The sequence below is a fragment of the Botryllus schlosseri genome, chromosome 13 (assembly GCF_051294905.1).
Source record: "Botryllus schlosseri isolate E-star chromosome 13, Bs_hap1, whole genome shotgun sequence".
Taxonomy (NCBI): domain Eukaryota; kingdom Metazoa; phylum Chordata; class Ascidiacea; order Stolidobranchia; family Styelidae; genus Botryllus; species Botryllus schlosseri.
In genome coordinates this window covers 14,042,214-14,062,922 of record NC_137248.1, presented here as the reverse complement: position 1 = coordinate 14,062,922, position 20,709 = coordinate 14,042,214, and the positions used below count along the sequence as shown (strand labels likewise).

Below are 20,709 nucleotides of genomic sequence, written 5' to 3'. Positions count from 1 at the left end.
TTAACATATTAAGCTGTAAAACTATGTGTGTCTGAAATGTTCTTGTTAGGAAAATTACTCCACCTTGGTAAAAATCACTCTGCGTATCGCGGATATCAGAAAATATTTCCAGTAACCAAGACTAAAGATGAAACGACAATATCGGTATTATTACATTCAACAATCAGTACAATTATTAAAATCTATCATTGTGATAAACAGCGCTAACGATGTAATAATTCCATTATTCATACATTGAACATCCGATACAAAATGCTTTATTACCCCGATTCCCAACGGGTAATTGAAACGACCAAGTGTAGAATCAGTATATCACAATATCGTTACTATTGATCAAACGATTTATTGTCGGAATTTGTGACAGAGAATTGAAACATATGCACTTTACAGAGTGTGAAAATATCACTTTGAGTATCGAGTACCGTTCGAAGCTAGCGATCAATTCTTAATCATTTCAGTAACTCCCCATTGTGCGTGCTAAATGTAAAATATCGCGAGGTTATACACTCTAAGACTTTGATTATTACAAAAGTAAATTGTGATATGTTTGTTAGATGCATCCAATTCAACTAGAAGGGTCTAGTGCCCAACACTCGTAATATCAAAAAAGTACTTGCTACACTGTTATTTGCTAAACGTGTTTTGCATTGTTGTTCATTTGTAGTATTGATTGAAATTGTTCTCGAACCCTCAAATAATAATTCCCGACATGAAACCAAACCGCCGAAAGTCGTTACCATCACAACGAGACAATTTGTACGATGTTTACTCAATGCATCCTATAGTTAGGTGTACTAGAATTATTTGTCTAACGCACACCATCAAAGAAAAACGCAACCACTAACACGATTCATAGTTGAGATTGAACTCCTAGTCATTTTCTACGCGTGCACAACTATAGGGTCGTTTTTTCTGGACACAAGACCTAAGTTTTTTGAGTTGTCAAAACGACACACATATTTGTAAATATCACTTACTTGGTTAAAGCTAATGCATCGACGGTAACAACCGACACAGATCATTACTATTTATTTCATAATCGTTTCAACAAAATTACACACACTGTATACATTGTTGCTTTTTGCGTGACACGAGAATAAATCAGATCACAACAAACTTAATGTGTATTTTACTCACTCGTCGCATTATGGATATTGACCAACATCGTTTCAACGTCGTGCATCGTTTTGCCGAATACGAAATATGTTAGTGTAGCAAATGTTTAACCGTAACAGAAAACTATTTTCACTTTCTTGACTTTTGAAAACAATACACGCGCATTTTGTTTGTGTCAACTATAGTTACTTGAAAGATACGACTGATAATCCCCGCGACTCATACAAAAGTATGAAAGATATTTACATCACGCAAAGTACTCGACCTTACACGATATTTTTGGTACTACGAAACTCAAGAATGATTGCCTACACTTTCAAAGTAAAGAATGCTTATTTAGACTCTACAAACTGTTTCGTTACCTCAAGACCTTTATTGTCTGAATGGTTGTTCATGTGTCTTAAGAACCAAATAGTTCAACACAGCACTAGTACCAACAGTAACATCAGAGTTGTTTACACAAAAGTTTGTATGTGCGCAGTATACGAATACCACGTGTAAGTCCAGCACAATTGCAGTATCCAGTCGAGATTAGTTAACACCAATTTATTACAACGGAGCCACGTAAACTTTCGTGAATGTAAGGCATACTCACTTCTCGAGATTCTGTCAATGTCATAGCAGTACTCCAACAACAGAGTAAATACGTTTTCTAGTAACGACTCTCGAATCTTACACACAGATCAATCTACTTTGCTAACGAAAAGTGCTGAGTCATCACATGATTATCCTCACAACAACCAGTAGATGGAGCTGTATTAAAATGTTCCTAACCCTCTGCACACCAGTGACAAATTGTTTTGTGAATCGAGTTGTTGTTCCGCGTCAAGTCTCCATGTTGAAGCATACATTAAACAGCGCAATCCAATTAAAACCATGAATCTATTTTCATTTCCTCACAAACTGTCACATACCGAAAAATAAATTATATTCCGCCAAAACATACTTGTAACCAATCGCTTTCATTAAACACACAACTCTATAAAAGTATTTACTTTCTACAACATAGACATTCCGATGTAGTCAAGAAATATTTTTATTAATCAAAATCATCGATTTCTGTTCACGGCGTTAGTGTGTGCATGTCATACCTGCTAAATGTAAAATATCGCGAGGTTATACACTCTAAGACTTTGATTATTACAAAAGTAAATTGTGATATGTTTGTTAGATGCATCCAATTCAACTAGAAGGGTCTAGTGCCCAACACTCGTAATATCAAAAAAGTACTTGCTACACTGTTATTTGCTAAACGTGTTTTGCATTGTTGTTCATTTGTAGTATTGATTGAAATTGTTCTCGAACCCTCAAATAATAATTCCCGACATGAAACCAAACCGCCGAAAGTCGTTACCATCACAACGAGACAATTTGTACGATGTTTACTCAATGCATCCTATAGTTAGGTGTACTAGAATTATTTGTCTAACGCACACCATCAAAGAAAAACGCAACCACTAACACGATTCATAGTTGAGATTGAACTCCTAGTCATTTTCTACGCGTGCACAACTATAGGGTCGTTTTTTCTGGACACAAGACCTAAGTTTTTGAGTTGTCAAAACGACACACATATTTGTAAATATCACTTACTTGGTTAAAGCTAATGCATCGACGGTAACAACCGACACGGATCATTACTATTTATTTCATAATCGTTTCAACAAAATTACACACACTGTATACATTGTTGCTTTTTGCGTGACACGAGAATAAATCAGATCACAACGAACTTAATGTGTATTTTACTCACTCGTCGCATTATGGATATTGACCAACATCGTTTCAACGTCGTGCATCGTTTTGCCGAATACGAAATATGTTAGTGTAGCAAATGTTTAACCGTAACAGAAAACTATTTTCACTTTCTTGACTTTTGAAAACAATACACGCGCATTTTGTTTGTGTCAACTATAGTTACTTGAAAGATACGACTGAAAATCCCCGCGACTCATACAAAAGTATGAAAGATATTTACATCACGCAAAGTACTCGACCTTACACGATATTTTTGGTACTACGAAACTCAAGAATGATTGCCTACACTTTCAAAGTAAAGAATGCTTAGTTAGACTCTACAAACTGTTTCGTTACCTCAAGACCTTTATTGTCTGAATGGTTGTTCATGTGTCTTAAGAACCAAATAGTTCAACACAGCACTAGTACCAACAGTAACATCAGAGTTGTTTACACAAAAGTTTGTATGTGCGCAGTATGCGAATACCACGTGTAAGTCCAGCACAATTGCAGTATCCAGTCGAGATTAGTTAACACCAATTTATTACAACGGAGCCACGTAAACTTTCGTGAATGTAAGGCATACTCACTTCTCGAGATTCTGTCAATGTCATAGCAGTACTCCAACAACAGAGTAAATACGTTTTCTAGTAACGACTCTCGAATCTTACACACAGATCAATCTACTTTGCTAACGAAAAGTGCTGAGTCATCACATGATTATCCTCACAACAACCAGTAGATGGAGCTGTATTAAAATGTTCCTAACCCTCTGCACACCAGTGACAAATTGTTTTGTGAATCGAGTTGTTGTTCCGCGTCAAGTCTCCATGTTGAAGCATACATTAAACAGCGCAATCCAATTAAAACCATGAATCTATTTTCATTTCCTCACAAACTGTCACATACCGAAAAATAAATTATATTCCGCCAAAACATACTTGTAACCAATCGCTTTCATTAAACACACAACTCTATAAAAGTATTTACTTTCTACAACATAGACATTCCGATGTAGTCAAGAAATATTTTTATTAATCAAAATCATCGATTTCTGTTCACGGCGTTAGTGTGTGCATGTCATACCTGCGGGTCCCGTATTAAAATGGACACGGCACGACTGAATGTAAGGGGTAGAAGTCTATCACATCGATTTACATGTGGTCTTCGCTACGGTTTCAAAAAACGAATCATCTATTTTGCATTGGTCGAGACCGAGCGAACCAGTTACATGTATTCGCGGTGATGATTTTGCTTGTCATATGCGAATGATAGGTTGCTACTCCGACAAATCAACATACAACAATCTTCTGACGATCATAATAGCAATTTCATTTTCCACCCCTTCGTAACTGTATACCCACGAAAAGTATATTGTACAACTCGGCAACTACGTTTAACAAGACCAATCACACTACCAGCGTTGAACACAAGATACCTACCCAAGTCAAAATATCATACTGGTTTGGACAACTGGTGTTTACCTGTGTAAAATTATCATTTTCACTTGGAGGTCAACCGTTACCTGACTAAAATACCATTGTCCTTTGGCGATTTATCGTTTACCCAGTGTAACAAACCCCTTTTCACTTGGAAATCTATTTTTTTTCTCTGGGTAACAAACCTTTTTCACTTGGAAATATTATTTTTTCTCTGGGTAACAAACCTTTTTCACTTGGAAATATATTTTTTCTCTGGGTAACAAACCCCTTTTCACTTGGAAATATATTTTCTCCTTGAGCAACAGACCATTTTTACTTGGAAATACATTTTTTCCCTGAGCAACAAACCATTTTCACTTGGAAATATATTTTTTCCCTGAGCAACAAACCATTTTCACTCGGCGGGTCGTCGTTTACCTGAGTAAAAATATCATTTTCCTTTGGAGATCTGGCGTTTACCCATTGTAACAATACATTTTCACTTGGAAATCTGTCGTTTACCTGAGTACCAATACCGTTTTCACTTGGAAATCTATCTTTTCCCTGGGTAACAATACCATTTCCGTTTTGAAAACTGACCACCACACCGGCCAATTTGATATTTTTTGTATATTGTTACAACAGACAGTGACAAAATATACACCAACAACAACTCCGATACATATGTGTAATCGCATACTCACTTGTTCTGGTGCATCCCATCAAAATTGACGGTTAGCCACACACACACACAATAACAATGCGCTATTTCGATATGACTGCGATGTCCGGGTTCGTGCTTTAGATTTTCCAGAATCAATCCGTCTAAAGTTGTAATCCCCCCGACTTTGTTAACTGGTTGATACACGGATAACAATCTTCGGAAAATGTAGGTACGCATGCTACCCATCGTGCTAACGATTCCAGGTTACTTGTGATTAATTTTCTTGCTCACCCAATACAGATTATACGTACAGGGATATGTAGCGGTAATCGGCTTGGTCAATACATATCGCCCCATCCAGTATGGAATTACAAACCCAATACAGGCCAGTTCATAACCGGATCCGGATATTCAATGCAAAGCGATAAAGCAGAACCAATGACCAAATGTAATTAAACATGTAGATTCACAACCCTTGATTTTTTTTTCGTGAAAAATGACAATACATATCGAATATACTTTACGATTGTTCAACCCTACCAAGTACTCACGTAAATGTGGTTTATGACATTACATACAATGTGTCGGTGTACAAATGTTGGGTGTTTATGCACACATCGTTATGACCTATAGACAACATCATCATACCCTCCAGGACTTCGTTATTGCATCGCGAGTTCAATAAAATCAATTTTGTATATTCAATCGGTGGCATAGACGACGGAAGGCTTGGAGATCCAATGTAAAATTCAGACAAACAAAAGGGTATATTTGTCCATCTTGGTTATTCACTCAACTACCATTGGTGCTCTCGATACAGCGAACGGTACAGTATGCAACGCATATCATTAGAGTGATATATCCACAGGTAAATATGGGGCCTGGCCACAATAATTGTATCGAGATTTAACCTAGATTACTATCCGTTCACTGATTCAGTCGACGGTTTTAGCAACTTGAAACAACACAAGATAGACACGACTGGAATTACTAATATTCGTAATGTTTATAAGTGTCGTTACTGATCGCGCACTAAGTCTATGTGAATATTCGAAAAATCGGGGATCGCTACTCTCAACACCAGTGATTCGGTTCAAGTTTGAAATCGATTTGATAATGTAATCCTAGGTGTGTTTCTGCGGTATCTGTTAACCTTTACAAGAGAGTGCTGTCTCTTTGACGCATGAAACAATTATTATCAACCACACCTTGCGTGCATCGATTTGTCGGCGTCGTACAATTATTGTGGCCAGTCCCGATATTTACCTGTGGATATATCACTCTAATGATATGCGTTGCATACTGTACCGTTCGCTGTATCGAGAGCACCAATGGTAGTTGAGTGAATAACCAAGATGGACAAATATACCCTTTTGTTTGTCTGAATTTTACATTGGATCTCCAAGCCTTCCGTCGTCTATGCCACCGATTGAATATACAAAATTGATTTTATTGAACTCGCGATGCAATAACGAAGTCCTGGAGGGTATGATGATGTTGTCTATAGGTCATAACGATGTGTGCATAAACACCCAACATTTGTACACCGACACATTGTATGTAATGTCATAAACCACATTTACGTGAGTACTTGGTAGGGTTGAACAATCGTAAAGTATATTCGATATGTATTGTCATTTTTCACGAAAAAAAAATCAAGGGTTGTGAATCTACATGTTTAATTACATTTGGTCATTGGTTCTGCTTTATCGCTTTGCATTGAATATCCGGATCCGGTTATGAACTGGCCTGTATTGGGTTTGTAATTCCATACTGGATGGGGCGATATGTATTGACCAAGCCGATTACCGCTACATATCCCTGTACGTATAATCTGTATTGGGTGAGCAAGAAAATTAATCACAAGTAACCTGGAATCGTTAGCACGATGGGTAGCATGCGTACCTACATTTTCCGAAGATTGTTATCCGTGTATCAACCAGTTAACAAAGTCGGGGGGATTACAACTTTAGACGGATTGATTCTGGAAAATCTAAAGCACGAACCCGGACATCGCAGCCATATCGAAATAGCGCATTGTTATTGTGTGTGTGTGTGGCTAACCGTCAATTTTGATGGGATGCACCAGAACAAGTGAGTATGCGATTACACATATGTATCGGAGTTGTTGTTGGTGTATATTTTGTCACTGTCTGTTGTAACAATATACAAAAAATATCAAATTGGCCGGTGTGGTGGTCAGTTTTCAAAACGGAAATGGTATTGTTACCCAGGGAAAAGATAGATTTCCAAGTGAAAACGGTATTGGTACTCAGGTAAACGACAGATTTCCAAGTGAAAATGTATTGTTACAATGGGTAAACGCCAGATCTCCAAAGGAAAATGATATTTTTACTCAGGTAAACGACGACCCGCCGAGTAAAAATGGTTTGTTGCTCAGGGAAAATATATATTTCCAAGTGAAAATGGTTTGTTGCTCAGGGAAAAAATATATTTCCAAGTAAAAATGGTCTGTTGCTCAAGGAGAAAATATATTTCCAAGTGAAAAGGGGTTTGTTACCCAGAGAAAAAATATATTTCCAAGTGAAAAAGGTTTGTTACCCAGAGAAAAAATAATATTTCCAAGTGAAAAAGGTTTGTTACCCAGAGAAAAAAATAGATTTCCAAGTGAAAAGGGGTTTGTTACACTGGGTAAACGATAAATCGCCAAAGGACAATGGTATTTTAGTCAGGTAACGGTTGACCTCCGAATGAAAATGATAATTTTACACAGGTAAACACCAGTTGTCCAAACCAGTATGATATTTTGACTTGGGTAGGTATCTTGTGTTCAACGCTGGTAGTGTGATTGGTCTTGTTAAACGTAGTTGCCGAGTTGTACAATATACTTTTCGTGGGTATACAGTTACGAAGGGGTGGAAAATGAAATTGCTATTATGATCGTCAGAAGATTGTTGTATGTTGATTTGTCGGAGTAGCAACCTATCATTCGCATATGACAAGCAAAATCATCACCGCGAATACATGTAACTGGTTCGCTCGGTCTCGACCAATGCAAAATAGATGATTCGTTTTTTGAAACCGTAGCGAAGACCACATGTAAATCGATGTGATAGACTTCTACCCCTTACATTCAGTCGTGTCGTGTCCATTTTAATACGGGACCCGCAAGTATGACATGCACACACTAACGCCGTGAACAGAAATCGATGATTTTGATTAATAAAAATATTTCTTGACTACATCGGAATGTCTATGTTGTAGAAAGTAAATACTTTTATAGAGTTGTGTGTTTAATGAAAGCGATTGGTTACAAGTATGTTTTGGCGGAATATAATTTATTTTTCGGTATGTGACAGTTTGTGAGGAAATGAAAATAGATTCATGGTTTTAATTGGATTGCGCTGTTTAATGTATGCTTCAACATGGAGACTTGACGCGGAACAACAACTCGATTCACAAAACAATTTGTCACTGGTGTGCAGAGGGTTAGGAACATTTTAATACAGCTCCATCTACTGGTTGTTGTGAGGATAATCATGTGATGACTCAGCACTTTTCGTTAGCAAAGTAGATTGATCTGTGTGTAAGATTCGAGAGTCGTTACTAGAAAACGTATTTACTCTGTTGTTGGAGTACTGCTATGACATTGACAGAATCTCGAGAAGTGAGTATGCCTTACATTCACGAAAGTTTACGTGGCTCCGTTGTAATAAATTGGTGTTAACTAATCTCGACTGGATACTGCAATTGTGCTGGACTTACACGTGGTATTCGCATACTGCGCACATACAAACTTTTGTGTAAACAACTCTGATGTTACTGTTGGTACTAGTGCTGTGTTGAACTATTTGGTTCTTAAGACACATGAACAACCATTCAGACAATAAAGGTCTTGAGGTAACGAAACAGTTTGTAGAGTCTAACTAAGCATTCTTTACTTTGAAAGTGTAGGCAATCATTCTTGAGTTTCGTAGTACCAAAAATATCGTGTAAGGTCGAGTACTTTGCGTGATGTAAATATCTTTCATACTTTTGTATGAGTCGCGGGGATTATCAGTCGTATCTTTCAAGTAACTATAGTTGACACAAACAAAATGCGCGTGTATTGTTTTCAAAAGTCAAGAAAGTGAAAATAGTTTTCTGTTACGGTTAAACATTTGCTACACTAACATATTTCGTATTCGGCAAAACGATGCACGACGTTGAAACGATGTTGGTCAATATCCATAATGCGACGAGTGAGTAAAATACACATTAAGTTTGTTGTGATCTGATTTATTCTCGTGTCACGCAAAAAGCAACAATGTATACAGTGTGTGTAATTTTGTTGAAACGATTATGAAATAAATAGTAATGATCTGTGTCGGTTGTTACCGTCGATGCATTAGCTTTAACCAAGTAAGTGATATTTACAAATATGTGTGTCGTTTTGACAACTCAAAAAACTTAGGTCTTGTGTCCAGAAAAAACGACCCTATAGTTGTGCACGCGTAGAAAATGACTAGGAGTTCAATCTCAACTATGAATCGTGTTAGTGGTTGCGTTTTTCTTTGATGGTGTGCGTTAGACAAATAATTCTAGTACACCTAACTATAGGATGCATTGAGTAAACATCGTACAAATTGTCTCGTTGTGATGGTAACGACTTTCGGCGGTTTGGTTTCATGTCGGGAATTATTATTTGAGGGTTCGAGAACAATTTCAATCAATACTACAAATGAACAACAATGCAAAACACGTTTAGCAAATAACAGTGTAGCAAGTACTTTTTTGATATTACGAGTGTTGGGCACTAGACCCTTCTAGTTGAATTGGATGCATCTAACAAACATATCACAATTTACTTTTGTAATAATCAAAGTCTTAGAGTGTATAACCTCGCGATATTTTACATTTAGCACGCACAATGGGGAGTTACTGAAATGATTAAGAATTGATCGCTAGCTTCGAACGGTACTCGATATTCAAAGTGATATTTTCACACTCTGTAAAGTGCATATGTTTCAATTCTCTGTCACAAATTCCGACAATAAATCGTTTGATCAATAGTAACGATATTGTGATATACTGATTCTACACTTGGTCGTTTCAATTACCCGTTGGGAATCGGGGTAATAAAGCATTTTGTATCGGATGTTCAATGTATGAATAATGGAATTATTACATCGTTAGCGCTGTTTATCACAATGATAGATTTTAATAATTGTACTGATTGTTGAATGTAATAATACCGATATTGTCGTTTCATCTTTAGTCTTGGTTACTGGAAATATTTTCTGATATCCGCGATACGCAGAGTGATTTTTACCAAGGTGGAGTAATTTTCCTAACAAGAACATTTCAGACACACATAGTTTTACAGCTTAATATGTTAATAACATTGGTACTGAAAAGTTTGTTGCTGTCATAACATTTACCACAACGCCGGGTCTAATTAACGCAAATAATTTAATAATAAAGTAATGATCAACTATTACAAATCTCATATGTCAAATCAATGTGTCAATCCTTATGTTCACAGCATGATAACTTTGAATATAACACCATCGTTCGATTGTAAGAAATGAATTCTCAACTACGTTGGTCGGACTTTCAAATATCATATACTCAAAACATATGTTAATCTCAAGTCGCCGACACCGAAAAGTAATTACTTTTGTCTTACAAAATATACCACATAGTAATTTCTTTGTCTTGCGGAATAGTAACGACTTTTACAGTTGAATAAAAATACGAGTTGGTGGACTATGAATACAACCGAACTTGCTATGGATTTTGGACTGTGGTGATTACTCGCGTAGTCTTGTCTACTTTTCATAAGGATACTTTTTGCTTTGGTTGGGTAAGTTACAAACAGATTGACTTGACAAGGTTTTTTGTATTTTACTCTTTTGTGTATGGGAAGATGTTAAAATGTTGAGACGTAATACTATTGCCGTTCACTCGATTGCAACAAAAAATAACCTGATTGTTTGTTCAAGGTTTCGACAAATAGATTAAAATATTCCGATTCAACTCATCGCGTCACAAGTCGATCGCGGTATGCACAAGTAGTTGTCAAGTTAGAAATATTTACAACAGGTGCTATTTCATTGATTGATTCTATTGTGTGTAGTAACACATTAAAATATCGCGATAGTATTTACTGAAACTCTATTTGATAAACGGAAAACTCAGTCGTGAATAGAGTTGTAAGTTTCAAGGATTGTTTCAAAGTATGATCTTGAAATGTGACTGGATCAAAGTTGGTAGTCATGCTTGTCAAAGTCCAAATATTTCATTTTGGATTATCTGGATTTACCTTTAGTACATCCCGCGAATGGATTCCGATGCGGTACTATAACATTTTTGATAATAATGACTCAAGGATTTTCAATCAACAATACTGGAATTTTTTGGTAATGCTAGAGTTGCCAAATGATTAGTTGCGTGTTTTTGTTAAGTGTTTGATTTCAAGTTAATAAAGACAATAACTGTGTAATGCACATACTTGTGATTCTTGATTCTTGTAGAGTTATAGTTGGTATTGATTCTATGAGTGTGAAAACAGTGGCGCGGAATGTGCGAATAATTCGATGCGGCTGAAAGTCGGCGTCAGTAATATTCGGGTTACGTTCGATTCAACAAAAACGCGTTAAGGGATTTGTCAAAGGATTAGAGTTGTACCGATTTAAAACATTCAGATACGAATCGACTTGATTTGTGTAGTGAGTTTCATTTCAAGTTGATAAATTAACACATTGATTGAATATTTTCATGGATCTTATCACGCAACTAAAGTCAGCCACTATTCTGGTGGCGTGAAACATATAGCGATCGCGGGCGAGTGACAAATTGTCGGTTTTCGAATCACCGCCTGCGACGGTTCTGTGACAAACTAATTACCGAAATATTACCTTGTGAGCGGGTATGAGGGATTGCTATGTCTGAAGCATTATCCGGTGAGTGGTCGTTGGATTTTAAAATTATATCACACCCTTTTGAATAAGCGTTCACTTCACAAAGGATTAGGGTTAGATCGGAAATAAGTGACAATTTGTCGCTATTCAAGTTACCGACACTGGCGGTCTGTTATTCGTTACTTAATAAATCTTACGAGTGAAATCAAGTTCCGTACCAAACTATCAAAATATTACCTTGTGAGCGATTGGTATGTATGTAACATCAAGTCACGAATGATGGTTATGTCTGGGACATTATCTTGTGAGTGGTCGTAGCATTTTACAAATATTTCACACCTTTTTTGAAGTGTTAGTTTGTGTGCACGGTTATTGTTGGTGTTGGAATCGCCGTCTACGCCGGCTCTGTGACAAAATAATTACCAAAATATAATTCTGCGAGTGATGCTTACGAATATTTCACCGCGTGAGCGATCGATATGCCTGTAACACCAAGTCGCGAAAGATGGTTATGTCCGAGACATTATCTTGTCAGCGATCGCGGGGTTTTGCAAACTATTTCACACATTTTTGAAGTGTTAGTTTGTGAACGCGGTTATTGTTGATATTCGAATCGCCGTCTACGCCAGCTCTGTGGTAAACTAATTACCAAAATATTACCCCGGAAGTGACTCCTAGATTTAGCAAACTATTTCGCACTGAATGGAATAGTGTAATATTCGATAGTAGCACGCGGTTGGCCGTGAAACAATTCAGTGCGCAGGTCATTCGAAATATAGGTCGCACTGCTTAATCCTCACAACAAGCCACGTTTCCGTTTGCGCGGTTATTGTTGGTGACTATTCAACACCGCGCGAGAGATGCCTGAAAGTACGAATCACGACCGCACCCATAAGAACACATGGCGAATCACCAACACAATCTATACGCGAAAGTACGGCATGCGAAAGTACGATGTGCGAGAGATGCCTACACCCGAAAGTACGATATACCAACACGAGTTTTCAATACGAGTCACCGCTGCAGCCTATACTTGAAAGTACGAATCATCGCCGCGTCCATAAGAATAACGATATATCATTGTCGTACTCGCCGTAATTTGGAATATACACATTACCTAAGGACCAATCACATGACTATTTACTTGATACATATTCAACACCGGTCGAGAGATGCATATACCCGAAAGTATGAATTACCACCGCGACACCGGTTGAGCGATTCATATACCGAAAAGAGTTACCGGTCGAGAGATGGCTATACTAACGCCGGTTGAGCGATTCATATACCGAAAAGGGTTACCGGTCGAGAGATGGCTATACTAACACCGGTTGAGCGATTCATATACCGAAAAGGGTTACCGGTCGAGAGATGGCTATACTAGCACCGGTTGAGCGATGCATATACCGAAAAGGGTTACCGGTTCAACACGAGTTTCGAGGCACCGGTCGAGCGGGCCCTATACCGAAAAGGGTTACCGGTCGAGAGATGCCTATACCAACCCAGGCACCGGTCGAGCGGAAGGGGGGGTCAAAAGGGTCACCGGTTCAACACGAGTTTTCGCGGCAGCGGTCGAGCGGGCCCATAAGAACCCTATGGCGATTCGCGAGCGATCGTATATACTACTCCCGTATACTAGGGGCGACCAACTTCTCCAGTCGGCGGGCCGGATACTGGAAAATGAAGTAGCCCACTTGGCGGGTCGGATTCCTGAATCGAAACATTAATCGCGTATTTATCCACGTATACAAGAAATTTATCGTATTCATAGTGAACTTCAAGGGTAAAGCATGGAGACAGTAAACAGTATTAAATGATTTTATTAACGTAGTGTAGCCTACTTCGATAGCTGTTAGAGTCAATGAGACATCTGTGGCCCTTCAAAATCGTCAACAAATTCTTTGAACTCTGGCTGCATGACGGGCGTAGAAACTCTTATTAAAGAATGGACGTGAACGTCGGCTAGATTTGAACGCAGCTTTAACTTATTAATGTTGATGGTCGAAAATCTTTGCTCGCAAATGTATGTATAGTTGTATACCCGTGGGCCACATTATAATCTAAGACCGGACACTGTGTGCGGGCCGCTCAAAATCCCGTCGTGGGCCGTATCTTGCCCGCCCTTGGCGTATACCATGGATAAGCGAGATATTGCAACTGTGACGTCATACTGAGATACAATATGTTCATAGCCTCATTTTAAACACCACTAGTAGGCGCTAAAGAGTACACTAGACAATTGGAATCATGTGAAGCAATCGCTATTATTATTCAACAACATGATTTTCGGTTTAAACAGCATTTATTTTAAGGCGCGAGGCGACCGTAAACCCCCACCTATTCTTACTCACGCCGCTGCACTCGACGTACCACAACAGCAGTCGCAATCCACCTACTGATCGGGTCTAATTGCCAGCAACCAATGATGGCCAAGGCGAGTGTATCATCACAGATCATATGTATGAGTTGAGTGGGTATATGTCTTGACCTCCGCGGAACCCTCTGAGACCGATTCATGAATCCCCTAGTGCTCCGTTGAATACCGGTTAAGAACCACTGCTATAGACGAAAAACCGCGACACCGGCGATTCCTTACAGGAATTAAGCTAATGAGAGCATGCAACTGAGCTCCAACCAGCTAAAGAGACCCTCCTTGTCTGCAGAGGCCACGGGTGTACAAACGAATAGGGCTTGGGACTGCAAACAAATGTAATGCGCGAGTTCTCTTAAATTTTTACTGAGAAGAGTCTATTTGACCCCATACAAAACAACACACACTACGGAACCGACAACCCTCTCGTCACTTCATGCTATTCCCAGTGCTCGGACATCCTAAATTCATGAAAACACCTATTATCGTAGGGTTAACATATTTTGGAACCGGGAAAGGAGGACACTTTTTAAATAATTTTAAACTTAGCATACCGGAGGGAAATCCTGAATAAATGGTAAATTTTTCCCACTTCGAGGTCGGTGATCGTTAAGCCTGGTAGTCCACCTCTCACTGAACACGAGCCTCCTGCAACAACAACGACGACATGGCCTGCTTATGCAGTCTCACTATATTTCAGGACTGTCATAATCTCAGCCGTTGTCGCGGTCACGAGTCACATTTTCAAAGCCCGTATTTACGGAATCTTCTCAAGCTTAAACTCATGAATTCTTGCTAGACGGAGTACAGGTCGAGTTCAACTCCATTCAAGCGACGGTCTCGTATTGTATTCGGTGAAGGATTATTTTGACCTCTTCTCACTTTTTGGAGTCATTCGGCAGTAGGCGGTTGCTCGGTGCAGAGGCTGTAGTAAATTTGTAGCGATCTGCATTGCATTCTGCGGGTGTTGATGCAATGTTAACAGTTGCCAGGTTTCGCCCTCGTGTACAACAAGTATAAGATGGGACCATTGATCTAGGCCAGTGGTTCCCAACCTTTTTCGACTCATCGCCCCTTATCAAGCTAGTCACAAATTTTCGCCCCGCAATAAGCCCAGCCCAATAAGATCACACAAAGTATAGTGTCATTGTTAAGCTTTATATATTTGTATTCCCTGATGGTGGATCCGTACTGAAACGGTGAATTCGCTCAACAGTTGCATAAGCGCCTTTGCTTTCTCTCGAAGAAAACACGACATGTAGGCTTCAGCTGTTTCCTTCACAATAAAGCAGTCATGCTGTAAAAGCTTCTGTGAAGCAGGTGTTGTTTGTTCATCATGTATTTCGTACCTCAACATGTCCTGAATTGATCTTAACTCATCACCTGCCAAACTACTAACAATGCGCACTCAGAATCCCCGCCGGTAGCAGACTTCTTGAACACCTAATAAGCAAGCTGCTGCTGCCGTGGTCATTGAAGCATAGCCGAATAGCCAATCAAGAGCCGTGGTTATTTGATTACTAGTCTTCTCGCCGTTCTATGGTCAGTGGCACGCCCATTCTTGAGCAGCTACTTTCAAACGCTTTGGCCGAAATCTTAACGGCTTTCCTGTAAGCTTCTTTCAGGCTAATTGTTGTTTTTTATCAATAATCTATAGAATGAGACACAATCACGGAGACTTTTTGAGATTTTCCAAATTTCGGACAACCCTGTGCATGCTCGACGACCGCTTCATGTAGTACAAGGTTATGTAGTGTGTGGGTACTTCCAGGGCCGTAACTGCCGCACCCCAAACCCCCGAATTGGAGGGGCCCGAGCTCGAAGGGGGCCCAAAATTACTTCGTGAATTAGCATAAATTATAGAGTAATTTTTGAAAATTTAAGTAACTTTATCAAAAATTTTTCGCGCTGCGCGCGATTTCAAGTTGCCGAGTATCTTGAATATTGGGTACTCTTCCCACAAGAAAAAATACGCAAGATTTATAGAAATGGGCATATCAGCGTCGGCCATTACCTCGCCACGACGCACCAAGACGTATAAAGTTTTAGGCCATGTTACATGCGACTGCAAGAAGTGTGCCACGATCGGCAGCGAGAAAACCTTGGCCGAACAGGACTGCCCTTATGCTGACCGAAAACTTCGTTATATATACAAAATACATGCGGGTTTAATAGTCCATAGGCGCCTAAATGACTGGCACCTAAATGTTCCTGTCTGGACAATCTGAACCCCACAAGACAAATACACCCCGCAGGGAAAAATTATATGCCACTGAAGAAATACCAATTTGAAATCGCGAGATCTTTTAGTTTAGTACGTTTCGGCGATTGTATATTTTTGATATAGCAGACAGCAGGTCACGAAATAACATCATGTAACGAAGTCATACCAATGGGTCCACCTGCCCGAAGCTGTTTAAATATTATTTATGGGCTCTACATTTTCCAAGACAACACCTAACTCAGCTCTACCGGTAAATCTGATTGCGTGAGCAGAGAAAGGATAAAAATTGATAGCAATATATATTTATTTCCTGATCGTATTACCCGATTCAGTCATGAATTACAGAAATTTTTCGCGCTTCGCGCGTCTAGGCAATAAAAACTGACTTACTAAACGGACACTCAATATAGATGACAAGCAGCGGTAAAGAACGTACACCGTGAGGGGGGTCTGGGTTAGGGTTATCACCCTATGGCGGGGCCCCCGACCAGGACCGACCGTTTTGAGGGGGCCTGACGAAGTGCTCTTACGGCCCTGGGTACTTCGTATATTATAAAGTAGATAATACAGGAACACCGACACAGGAAATAGAATTTAAATATCAGTATCAGTATCATTTTATTAATATTTTCATCTTTTCAAAGCACCACAAAACTGCGATACAATGAAAAGATAGGAAGGTGTCGATATCAACGAGGGATCATGCTCTGGTGATAATGATAGTGATAACAAAAGTGCTCCATAGTTATAAAATTCTTGACATAAGAGAGCGGCACAATAAGTAATTGGAGATAATAAGGAAGATGACAATGTTCATTATGGTGGAGTGAGCCCAGATCAGCTCACAATGGCCATAATCGAAAGAATCCGTCGGATTTGGCGTGGGTATTGTTTATCGTATTATTGTCGAAGAACAGAGGGCGGTGTAGGCTAAACACACGATACCATGCCCTTGCACTGATGAGTGCGACCTGACATTTACCCACGGGCTGCTCATCGAGCATGTCGGCGCAAATAAATTCTCGCTGAACTTGCTGATACGACGCATTACAACTGTTAGTACAGCGCAGATAAGGTCACCAGGTTAGCTGGTAGTAGCACCCATTAAAGAATCGACAGATAGTGGAATAAATTTATCAGAATGTTACCAGCGAAAGGTACCTCCGCAATGTAAGAGCAGACATGCCACTCCTGGGTTTTTCCACCCAGATCTGGGGTTTTTCGAGCATCACCTGGGTTTCCGTTTTTTTTTGTCCTTGAAATCTGTTATTATTTCAACATCATGTTCGTCAGGTTAATTTTAGGCTCTAAAATATTTATTAGATTAGTAAGATCATAATGTCGTAAAATGCACGTACTTCAGTTTGCCGTTGCAGAGGAATTTATAACTCTAGATTTCTACACATCCCTGCGCCATTGTCGATGGATTTCGTTGTTATTATAACGAGTCTTGAGACAATGTTTCACTAGTAAAATGAGAGACCTCGGCGTGATACGATGGAGCTTCATTGAATCTTAACTTTCAAGTCGCAGAAAGTCATGTTCATAGGGAAACTCATTGGAACCGCTGTCTCACGATTTGAAACGATTTAATAATTGAATGCTAGTATCACTCCAATAAATTTGTTGTGTATCAATAAGTAACGTGTAATTGTATATGATGCACAACGGTATCTGAGTATATTAACTTTCAACAGGGACGCTCAGATTCGGACACCCCCAGCAATTAAGGTAGTCAGAGCGGTTGTTTATCAGCACATTAGACAATGACCCTGAATTTCATGATTAAACATGCCTGTCACGTTATCCCAGGATTATTCATTTGAAAGCTACTTTCAACTGGCCAGGTCACTGCTGAAAACACCCTTAGAGAAGGGGAAGGCATTGTTGCCAACATTCGCGGCGCGGTGATATACTACACCAGTGCTTTTCAACCTTTTTGAGCTTCATTCGCACTTTTTTTGGAAATTAAATTTCATTCGCACAAGCCTACCGAAAATTGTTATACAAAAAAGAAGATGAAGTTTCATAAGAATATTCTGTTCAGATGTGCAACAAATTGGCTACCATAGCTGTTAGGCCATGAAGTGTCTCATTAAAAGGGCAATTCTTTTCCCTCGTTTTGATTTCAACTATTTCACTAAAACGCTTCTCAGCAGATTTTGTACAATAACGCCTACCATAGTGCTTGGCTGGCCAGGTCTTAAGAACTGTTCTGCACTCCTATCCAAAATACAGCGTTTTTTCCGCGAGTGAAAAACGCTTGCTGGCAGAAATCGTTTTTGAGAGATGACACAAAGGTCACGGAGGCTTCAGTTTGTCGAAAGGGTGAAAAATTCACATGCTTGTGTTGAGGCTTGTGCCTGATGTCTTGGAAAATAAGCTCCAATACCGTCAAGGAGAGTAGGCATATTAGAGTTCGTTACCTTATGATACTTTGCTTCAACTTGAGTTCTTTTTTTTGCGATATCCCATTTTCTGTCTCGTGAGTATATGAGAAGATCAAACAAAGTCACGATACTGTTTGATCGACTCTTTAGTTCAATCTAACTTGAATATTTATAACAGTTTAATAACCTTAAAGTAGATTTTTGACTACCAACAAAATCTGAATTTTTGTGGCATCTCACAACCCGAGTCTCACCCATGAAAAGGAATTAATTTTTAGTATTAGAGTAGTATGCTTCGATTTTACGAGCATGTATGACATACAGAACGCGCACACCACAAATTCTACCCAACACAGCTCTATAAAATATGTCTGACGCACGCTATTTCAAATCAGGGTGAAGTAAATTCCTCAGTGTGTGGCATTTGTACTACTGTCTACTCATATTGCAAGAACGGGACTATTCCGAGCCGACAACGGATCATATCCATATCGAAAGGCTTGGCCATCCAGCCATGATGATTGTTGGCCAAGTTATTGTCGCCGCTGATGTTTTTAGCATCGTATTTTAACAGCAGCTCCGCATTTTATCAGCAGTATGTTGGCCAAAACTTCACGCGTTCATGTGATCCGACGCAGAAGGTCTTGGCCTCAAAATGAATGAATATCATAGGCCTGAACTCGCTTGTTGCACAATGCATACCCCTACACTAGTTCAGCCCAACGGTCTTCGTCGTTCGGACAAATCTTATCATGAATTCAAACCAAAGGTCGGCTGATTCTCATGATCAAGCCATGTTTTCTGCGTGTCTCGCTTATTGACTACAGTACCCAACACAGTGCCCTTGGATATGTAAAAACTGTGGAAGGATCTTTGCAATAAATTCAACAAATATTACTGTATGTCTGCAACTACACCAGCTTCTAAACCAGGCTTTTGATTACGTAATAATTATAATGCGAAAGCGATAATTCACTACGGCTTGTGAGGGCTACGAATAGTAGTGCGTCAAGTTAATCAATTTTTTACAATTGCGTCTCAACTACAACAGCTACACGGCCCTTGCATTTTGTATTAGGTTTATTTGAATTATTGCACGTCAGAAAATTAACAATTATTATTCACGATTTTCATTCGCACTCATCCGGATTTTTCATTCGCACCGTTCGCACCACCTTCGTCATTCGCACTGCAATTTTTTTCATTCGCACCAGTGCGAACCGTCACACAGGTTGAAAAGCACTGTACTACACTATTGAGTGTTGACAACGCGCACCAATTGTTTCATAGCGATGCATTGAGAGGAAAACCGCATTTTTGTGAAATTTGCAGTGTTAATCGAGAAAAATGTATAGTATAAACTGTTGTAGTTTCAATATCAAGGGCTAAAACTTAATTCTATAACTGTAAGAATGTAATAATGACGGTCAGTTTCCAGTTTCACAGCTATCTCATTGCAATTCGATTGAAATATGGGATCTGGCTTTATTTAGCGTCTACATCTGGGTTTTTCCGAAATATCCCAGTGGCATCCCTGTGCAAGAAATTAGGTTCGTCCATAATAACCTTGCATGCGATAAAATATATAACAATTCTCAAGGCGTGAAGCGACTACATATAAATGTCAGTACTGTGACCAAATGTTACTGTGTTATAAAATACTACTGTTTGATATTCAATGCAATGCAAACAAAAGACTCTTTGCACAAAAATGAAGTTTTGTTGTACAAAGCCGACATAACATGTCGAAATTCGTCTCTAAATATGTCCAAATACCATGTAGCGCAGTGGTTCTCTTTTTTTAGACACCCCCCATTTATGATAGTGAAAAACGTCGCGCCCCCCTTATCGTCATATCACAAAATGCAACCTGAATGCTAGCAATCCCAACGGATAGTTTGATGGCAGGGAAGGGTATGACGG

General features: G+C 39.2%; 1 long non-coding RNA gene across 1 annotated transcript in view; it reads left to right on the top strand.

Moving 5' to 3' along the window:
* Positions 1 to 16,616: 16,616 nt before the first annotated feature.
* LOC145453275 (uncharacterized) overlaps positions 16,617 to 20,709 on the top strand; it is a 159,600-nt gene continuing 155,507 nt past the window's right edge. The window contains exon 1 of the long non-coding RNA XR_013919690.1: positions 16,617 to 16,819. This is a non-coding gene — a long non-coding RNA (uncharacterized LOC145453275). The remainder of the gene's footprint in view (positions 16,820 to 20,709) is intronic.